This window comes from Festucalex cinctus, chromosome 12, assembly GCF_051991245.1.
Source record: "Festucalex cinctus isolate MCC-2025b chromosome 12, RoL_Fcin_1.0, whole genome shotgun sequence".
Taxonomy (NCBI): Eukaryota; Metazoa; Chordata; class Actinopteri; order Syngnathiformes; family Syngnathidae; genus Festucalex; species Festucalex cinctus.
Genome location: NC_135422.1, coordinates 25,445,812 through 25,455,707, shown reverse-complemented (window position 1 = coordinate 25,455,707; position 9,896 = coordinate 25,445,812). Strand labels below are relative to the sequence as shown.

Here is a 9,896-nt window from a genome sequence, read left to right as displayed (position 1 = left end):
AAGACTTGACCTGGACCATGTCAAGACCTGAGCCAACGACAGGGGGAAAAATCTTGACCTTTCGAAATACTATATGATGAAGGCGGGGCATCAAAATTTGTGTTTCGCACTGAAAAAGGATATGCTTAATAACTCCCCGGTACATGCTCCAAAAAATCCCAAACTTGACATGTATGTTTATCGTCAAGGCCTGAAGCTATCTCTATGACAACATTCAGTTATATATGTAGCGCCACCTAGCCCTTGAGGCATAAAAAAAAAATACCCCACATACGGTATTTTGTACAAAAAATGTAAACTCATTCTAAGTGTGATAACTCAGTCATTTATGAATATTCTTTTAGTTTCCACCACTCAAAATGTTCACTGGCATCAGACTTATCCAAACATATATATATTTTTATTTATTTTTGATAGCCTCTGTGGACATTAAAAGCAATATCGTGAATGAAGGATATGCTTAATAACTCCACGGTACATGCTCCAAAAAAAATCCCACACTTGACATGTATGCTTATAATCAAGGCCTGAAGGTATCTCGATGACAACATTCAGTTATAAATACAGCGCCACCTAGCCCTTGAGGCTTATATAAAAAAAAAAAAACCCACATACGGTATTTTGTACAAAAAAATGTAAACTCATTCTAAGTGTGATGACTAAGTCATTTATGAATATTCTTTTAGTTTCCACCACTCAAATTGTTCACTGGCTTCACACCGATCCAAACGTATGTACGTTTCCATTTTGTTTTATTCATTTTTGATTGCCCCTTTGGACAATAAAAGTAACATTGTGCAATGAGTACAATGAGCGATGATGTATATATACACTTTTACAAAAAATACCAATCAGGGCAACTCATTGCCTAAAAATAAAAAAGGACGCTGATTTTTGCAGGTCTTAACAATCACCAAAGCCCGTTGAGCTTGACACACACTGGCAAAAAAAATATTCTACATGTAAACGTTTATTATGCCATTTTCAAAGAAATTTTGCTTCCAATATGCCAGTACCCCAACGTGCCAGTACCCTAACGTGCAAGTACCCCAACGTGCAAGGACCATAACGTGGCCCGGGCTGCGAGGGCCCTTTATAGCTGCTTGCAGCTCTAGTTTTTACTTGTACTTGAGAGATTTATCAATGACTATTTCTTACTTTTGTACATGATTCCGTCCACGTACTTGTATATTTTGAAACAAATGTTTTCATAAACAGAATTATTGACTGATTGGTATAGCAATACACTTGTTCAATAACATTTCTGCTCATGGTGTCATCGCTCAGTATTTTACTTTTTTTTTTAAATATAAATTTCAGGCGTACTTGTGGTAATTGCCAGCAAATGCCTACAGCTGTAGAATGTGTTTGCTGCCATGAAATTCAAGAAGTAGTGACTACGTCTACAAGGAGAGGAACACTTCAATCAGGTACTGGACTGCATCACTGATCATCCTGGATTCAATGCTGTGTGCCTGAACCCATATGGATTATAGGTGGCATGGATGACCTACAAGCAGCAGTACAAAGGCAAGGCATTTGACGGGCCACAGGATGCCAAGTATAGACATATTGCCGACAGACAATTGGTGCGCTGGTGCTGGAAGTTTCTTTGTCTGGACAACCGTGTTCTGCTTCCACCACCAGGAGAAGAGGAGTCAGCTGTATTCAAAGGGTTTCGTGTTTCACAGAGAAATGTTCCAGAACTGTGATTTGTACTGGTTGCATCATAATAAGAATAAACAAATGAGGACAACTTAATACAAGAAATATGATTCTTTATTTCCTGAGGAATCTCGTATGGTGCTCAGCAATAACATTTGACTTGTCCGGTCTGTTCACTGCTGCTGTAAGAAATTGTGGCTCGACTACCACATCATTCGGTTTTGTACTTATTTGGAACGTCAATCACTTTCATCGCCTCTGAAAGGCAGTCATTCACATAGTCTACAAAAAAAAAAAAAAAATTGGGATGATAAATATTTGGGTGACATATGGGTTACACTCAGTAATGCATCTGGCTGGAATTGTTTTTGTTTCATAACTTACCATAAGTTTCATCCACCAATATCTTTCTCAGAGAATAGCCACCACTCTTATATTTGGGATAAACGATGCAGTAGGAGTGTATTCCTTCCTTCGTCACTTTCTGTGGTCTCCCAGCATTTTCATTATAATGCATAGCAGCGAGAATGATTCTGGAATTGAACAAAAATTGCCTTATAAAGAAATTGTCACATTGTGATGAAATAGCTTTATATCTCTAAGTTCTACATTTCATCCATATGTTCTACTAGTCATGGACAAATCACACTTGAAGAAGCACATTATATATATATATATGTGTATATATATATATATATATATATATATATATATATATATATATATATATATATATATATATATATATATATATATATATATATATATGTTTTTTTTTTCGATTCTTTGAGATGGCATTTTTGGTTGAACAGATGCAGTGTAAATTTAATAAATTTCCATTGCACTAGCTGTTATGTTTAAGCCATGAGCACCATCTAGAGGAGCCTCAAAGCAAGTGCTTCATTACGTTACTTTCCCCCCTCATCACCACTATAGTCTGCATTTCATACATATCAAAGTTTTCTTAAACGCACCTGCTTTTCATTCCTTTGTACGAGAAGTTGTACATCTTTGGGGCAAAGTGATTCACCACACTGTGAAAAGCTTACACACCACTGGTCTGTCCGAGGTGAGACATCTTCATGACATCGTTGACAAACATGGTATTTGTCAGGAGTTCCACCACTGCGACATTGACTTCAGTACCTTCAAATGAATTTCATTTCCTTAGTTTGTTATAAATGTTAGTTGGCGTGTGACAGATGTTTGGTTGTTCTACAGATACAAGGTATGACAATATTTATATTTTCAGGTTAAACTAGCAACAACTCTAAGAATAAAAATATAAATAATACCTGGTAAGTACATAGTGACAAAAACAACTCCGCCTAACTTACTTTTATCCACACTATGTGGTGGCATAACTTCATCATCTTGGCTGTTTGAACAGGATTGATCCTGCAATAACTGACCCTCGTAATCAGCCATCTCTTGTTCGGAGGCAGCTGCAGAGGTGATAGCCTCAGCTACGGCTCGCTTCCTTTCTCGGTTAGCTGCTGCTGCACGCTGGGCAGGTGGATTTTGAATCTGCTGCTGGTCTTGTGGAGGCAGGTGAATTGTTGGGACAGCAGTTGTATTGAGCAATAACCTGCAGAAACATAAGGTGACACTAAAAATATGCGTCGCTCATAAAACCTTATAAAACCTACCGGCAAAAAAATAAAAATAAAAAAAATAAAAAACAACTATCACATTTCATCTAACCCTGCCTTACCAAATATTTAATTATTTAATGACTCATAAAATGCAGTAAGATTGACATATGATTGGAAGTTTTTCAAAAGGACGTGTCATGTTCTTTGATCAACAAAGCAATGCTGCCAACCTATTGAAATTTACTTTCAGAACAATTTGTCTCACTGCCATTATTACTCATCGTTGATATGAATAGCACCGAGACGCTAGCTTTCGGTTCACGTCGCTAGTTTCTACTGTTCATTCCACAACTGTTGGAAGCTCTGCTTTGTTAAAGTCATCAGTGATCTATCCATAAATTCCACGTTTTTTTCTAAATAATTGTAATCATACTTACTTTTTTTGCAAATCCATTATCATAAGCAGACCGGTTGAGGAAGCAGGCATCTTCGAAGTGTTTGTAACAGAGAACACTCCTCGACGATGGCGTGAAATTCATTCGCTTCGTGCGAATGAAAGTTGACCATTTACGTGCCCTGTTATCTTTTGGCCACTCATACAACTTTTCTTTAGCTTGAGAACAATACATCACCACACATCGCCGGGTCATCTTACCGAGTAGCAATGCAAACAATGCAGTTCAATGGCCGACTTCTCTCGCAACTTCCCGGTGTGACGTCATTTCCGAAAATTTCCGAAGATTGTCGAAGAAAAGCATTTTCGTTGTCAAGGGCGTTGCTATGGGTTAAACTAAGAACCTGAAAGGGTTGCGTCAAAAAAAATAACGAAAATATGCTTACAATGGTTTAGCCATTGGTATTACTCAAAAACATGGTTGGCCAACCTTACTTCACATTTGGTCTTTAAATTAATTTTGAGCTTGCCTGCGGAGCACCACATATCTTTTTGATAATTTTATCAGGATAACAGATGAGAACCTCGTTGAATCAGTCATTAAAATGAAAGCTGTACCCTTACTACAATTTTATGAGTTCTTTGTTCAGCTTAGAGGTCACTATAAATTGATGAAACACACACACAGTAAAACCAGGTTTTGAGTTTTGTGCACGTTTATTCTCTAACCTAGGTGGAAAAATCTACTTGGAACTTAAAGAAGCAAAACTAACTACTGTGATAGGAAATAAAACAAGAACTAAAATAATGAAATCATCAAAGGAAAAGAAAACAAGAAAAGAGTAACGGTCTTAACCAAGATGATGGATTTCTTAAATCAAACCAACATGGGACCCACAATCAACCTAGTTTGATTGTGTGAATTTGATTGTGTGAATTTGTACAATCTGGCGAATGCCTGCAAAGTTGCACTTACAGATGGGGTTGGTCTGAGAAGCAGGACACTGGATGGAGACTCGCCAAGCCCGTTTGAAGAAGGGATAAAGAAGGTTCAGTTCAGAAGAGGAGCAGAATTCGTCCGGCTGGCCAACTGAGCTTCACGGGGTCAACCTGCTGGCTGGGAAGAGGCCCTTTTTGGTTGAGGCCTCAGGTTGCCTGGAAAGACACCATCCGTTTGAGCCTGTGCAGGGACCAAAAGCAGCGTGTTTCGCTGAACCTGTCGCAAAAAGTGATGGTTCCGTGGGTTCGTTCGGCACGTGCGGTGGTCACGCGAGCCGTGTGCTAGCCCTTTGTCTGGCAGCCCCCCCCCCTCGATGGAGAGGGGGGAGGGGGGCAGCAGCCGGGGAGAGCAGGAACAGAAGGGCCAGGGGCCCAAAGGAGAAGAGCAGCAACAGAGGAGCGGAGCCAAAAGAGAGCGGGGCAAGCAGGGAGCGTGCTTTTAAATTGGGAGGGAAGCGGCATCCACACCAGGGGTCCGGTAAGACCAAAGTGGAGAGTTACCAGCTTGGAGAGGGTTTTGGTAAAGACTAATTAGATTGAATCTGGATCCCATGTTTACCGAGATTCTAAGGTCAGAATTCGATCAATGCAACACGTACAATTGAATACCTCAAATGAAATGTGGAGAATCTGCCACTGCAATGGAACATTTTCACAACATTTCATGGAGTCAACGTTTCAAATGGCAAACACAACATTTCATAATTCATTGTTCTGTTCCAAAATAAGTCAGGTTTCTGAAAAGGCTTTTACTTTTCTGACTGGTGTGTGGGTGTGCGCGCGCGTGTCAGTCAGAACATGTGTGGCTGTTTGTGGGGGATGTTATTGTCCTCTCCACCCCCAACGGTGGCATGTCCAGGACACAGGAGTGGACTTCCTTTGGAACTGAGGTTGCAAAAAGTTAGAACCGGACGATAATCGTTACAGCACAATGACGCTAGCCTGGGGGAGACATAAACTAATAATGACTTGAATCAGGTTGACGTCTGTCGAGCGGGGTGACTACAATATGTAACTGCATATTGACATTGGAATGAGGTCCAATTAATTGACGTAATTTGCACATCGTTTTGGAGTACAGCACAGAACTGGACTTCGACCGACTAAAGCAATATGATCTGCACGTCCCGTGGACATCAATTGTTTAGTGGGGATCGAGAGTCTCATTCGGTGAAGTGGCAAGCTTTGTATCACATTATAAAACTTCTTACCTCTGAAAACATAGTTTAATTGGATATGAAGAGCCCAGTCTTCAGTATTGAGGTCGTGCACGTACGAGTGCGCGCAGCGTGTACGAGCGTGCAGTTTGTTTTCGGCTTCAGATGGCAGTAGCAATTTGAAATTTTAAATCTTCCATGTAGCTTGCTTTAAGGGTGTGAATGAGAGTTTGTGTGGGTGGGGGATTAGTGGACGGGTAGGAGTCGGACACTTTGAGCTTTATACTGGGTGACTTATGTCTAAGATCAGAATTGAATTTCTGAAAAGAAAAATGTCTATTTTTTACATCATGGTGTCACTTGTGCGCATCAAAAAAGCAGTGCTGCATTTCTTTGAACAAATTGCCAATGCTAGCTTTACTATCCAACCACCCATTTTTCATCCAAAAATGATTATGGATAATTATCTGCTTTTTTTTTTTACATTATCAATTGCTTATGTCATGTTAATCAAAATATATAAGAATGAGTTTCTGTTGTCTCACACCCACATTTTGGCATTAGTTCATTGTGTCAGTCTTTGCACACAAAATGGCTGAACAGGGGATCGTCTGTCAAGCATATTTCTACAATGATCAACCAGTTTTGTGAAATTTCTCAAAAGTGAAGATAATTGTTTTGATGTGTATGAGAATGTGTGTGGCCCAAAAGCAGGAATGAAGCTGGAAGCATGGACATTTTTATGATACGGGGTCGCCAATTTCTCAGATGAGTATAGAATTCCTCAAAGCTGGACTCAAGTCACGCTGCCTGCATCGAGCACAACACACAACCTCGCTGGCCAGAAGCACAGCTGAAGTAATTGTTGCAAGTTCCATCCATCCATCTTGTACCGCTTGTCTGAGGTCGCATCGCTGGGGCAGCAGCTTTAGGAGGGAAACCCAGACTTCCCTCTCCTCAGCCACTTCGACAAGCTCCACTGGCGGGATATCAATGCGTTCCCAGACCAGCGGAGAGACATAGTCTCTCCAGCATGTCCTGGGTCTTCACCAGGGTCTCCCGCCTGTGGGACATGTCCGGAACACCTCCCCAGGGAGGCGTCCAGGAGGCATCCGAATCAGATGCCTGAGCCACCTCAGCTGGCCCCTCTCAATGCGGAGGAGCAGCGGCTCGACTCTGAGTCCCTCCCTGATGACCGAGACTCACCTTATCTCTAAGGGAGAGCCTGGACACCCTGCGGAGGAAACTCATTTTGGCCGCTTGTATCCTGGATCTTGTTCTTTCGGTCACGACCCACAGCTCGTGACCATAGATGAGAGTCGGAACGTCGATCGACTGGTAAATCGTGAGCTTTGCCTTTCGTGACTTTCTTCACCACAATGGACCGAGACAGAGTCCGCATCACTGCAGATGCTGCACCAATCCACCTGTCGATCTCCCGCTCCATCGTGCCCTCACTCGTGAACAAGACCCCATGATACTTGAACTCCTCCACTTGGGGCAGGCTCTCATCCCCGACCCGGAGAGGGCACGCCACCCTTTTCCGACTGAGGACCATGGTCGCGGATTTGGAGGTGCTGATCTTCATCCCAACCGCTTCACATTCGTCTGCGAACCGCTCCAGTGAGAGTTGGAGATCATGGCTTGATGAAGCCAACAACACCACATCATCTGCAAAAAGCAGAGATGGAATGCTGAGGCCACCAAACCGGACCCCCTCAACACCTCGGCTGCGCCTGGAAATTCTGTCCATAAAAGTTATGAACAGAATCGGTGACAAAGGGCAGCCTCGGCGGAGTCCAACCCTCACTGGAAACGAATCCGACTTACTGCCGGCAATGTGGACCAAACTCTGACACCGGTCATATAGGGACCGAACCGCCCGTATCAGGGAGCTCGGTACCCCTTACTCCCGAAGCACTCCCCACAGGACTCCCCGAGGGACACGGTCAAACGCCTTTTCCAAATCCATAAAACACATGTGGAATGGTTGAGTGAACTCTCATGCACCCTTGAGGATTCTACCGAGGGTGTAGAGCTGGTCCACTGTTCCACGGCCAGGAAAAAAAACCAACTGGTCCTGAATCCGAGATTCGACTTCCTGACGGACTCTCCTCTCAAGCACCCTGTAATAGACCTTACCAGGGAGGCTGAGGAGTGTGATCCCTCTGTAGTTGAAACACACCCTCTGGCCCCCCTTCTTAAAAAGGGGTCACCACCATCCCCGGTCTGCCAATCCAGAGGCACTGTCCCCGATGTCCATTCGATGTTGTAGAGGCGTGCCAACCACGACAGCCCCACAGTCCAGAGTCTTGAGGAACTCCGGGCGGAGCTCATTCACCCCCGGGGCCCTGTCACCGATGAGCTTTCCAACCACCTCAGTGACTTTGACCCCAGAGATAGGAGAGCCACCTCAGAGTCCCCAGACTCTGCTTCCTCAAAGGAAAATGTGTCGGTGGAATTGAGGTCTTCAAAGTATTCCCAAAACCGACTCACGATGTCACGAGTCAAGGTCAGCAGCACCCCATCTCCACTGTACTCAGCGTTAATGGTGCACTGTTTTCCTCTCCTGAGACGCCGGATGGTGGACCAGAATTTCCTCAAAGCCGCACAGATGTTGTTTTCCATGGCCTCACCAAACTCCTCCCATGTCCGAGTTTTTGCCCATAAGCGCGTTCCGCTTGGCCAGCTGGTACCTGTTAGCTGCCTCCGGATTCCCACAGGCCAAAAAGGACTCCTTCTTCAGCTTGACGGCATCCCTTACCGCTGGGTTCGAGGATTGCCGCCGCAGCAGGCAGCGACCACCTTATGGCCACAGCTCCGATCGGCTGCCTCAACAATGGAGGTGCGGAACATGGCCCACTCGGACTCAATGTCCCCCGCCTCACCCGGGACAAAGGAGAAGTTCTGCCGGAGGTGGGCGTTGAAACTCTTTCTGACAGGGGATCCGCCAGATGTTCCCAGCAAACCCTCACAATACATTTGGGTCTGCCAGGTCTGATTGGCATCTTCCCCTGCCATCGGAGCAACACACCACCAAGTGGTGATCTGCTGACAGTTCCGCCCCTCTCTTAACCCAAGTGTCCAAAACATGCGGCCACAAATCCGATGACACGACTACAAAGTCGATCATTGTTGTAACTTCCTTTAAGAAGTATTGTATTATAATGTATGTTTAGTAATTATTCTGATTGTGTATTTTGTTAATGTGTAAATAGATGTATATATTAAGTTTGTGTTAGTTTAACTACATTACCCATGATTCTTAGGTCCGGAAGGAAGACTTATTAGTAGTTCCGGTTTGGACAGTAGACGCGCCCCTGCGCGAGTAGACGTGCATCTGCTAAGCTAGAGTGCTAACGATTATCGAACAAGAAAGGTAGACAGAATGCACATGTAAAACCAGACTGACAATAAAGAACGATCAACAACAAAGCTAAGAGCATCTCCTTGCCGTTGAGACGACTAAAGTGTGGTGTTTACTACAATCATCGAACTGCAGCCTAGGGAGTCCTGGTGCCAATTGCACATATGGACACCCTTATGTTTGAACATGGTGTTCGTTATCAACAATCCGTGACGAGCACAGAAGTCCAATAACAGAACACCGCTCGGGTCCCGATCAGGGGGGCCGTTCCTCCCAATCATGCCCCTCCAGGTCTCACTGTCATTGCCTACGTGAGCATTGAAGTCCCCCAGCAGAACGAGGGAGTCCCCAGGGGGAGCGTTCTCCAGCACACTCTCCAAGGACTCCAAAAAGGGTGGGTACTCTGAACTGCTGTTTGGTGCATATGCAATTCAGCAGAGTTATGAGTTGGACAGTTTAACAATTTTGTGGGAATTGACCGAGGTCAGAAATCCAAGAGTTACTGAACCAGAAATTCCCCCGCACCCCTCGTGCAGAACAGCTCCCCCCCCCCCCCCATTAATAACAATTCAGTGAACAAATCTTGACCCAGGACATGCTGGAGAGACTATGTCTCTCGGCTGGCCTGAGAACGCCTTGGGATCCCGCCGGCGGAGCTGTTGATGTGGCTGGGGAGAGGGAGGTCTGGGTTTCCCTCCTAAAGCTGCTGCCCCCGCGAC

General features: G+C 44.3%; 1 long non-coding RNA gene across 1 annotated transcript; it reads right to left on the bottom strand.

Moving 5' to 3' along the window:
- Positions 1-1,783: 1,783 nt before the first annotated feature.
- On the bottom strand, positions 1,784-4,157 carry LOC144031789 (uncharacterized). Its single transcript, XR_013287608.1, has 5 exons — positions 3,698-4,157; positions 3,003-3,253; positions 2,640-2,811; positions 2,050-2,198; positions 1,784-1,947 (listed from the first exon to the last, which is right to left on the bottom strand). It is a non-coding gene; the product is annotated as an uncharacterized LOC144031789 (long non-coding RNA).
- Positions 4,158-9,896: the final 5,739 nt, after the last annotated feature.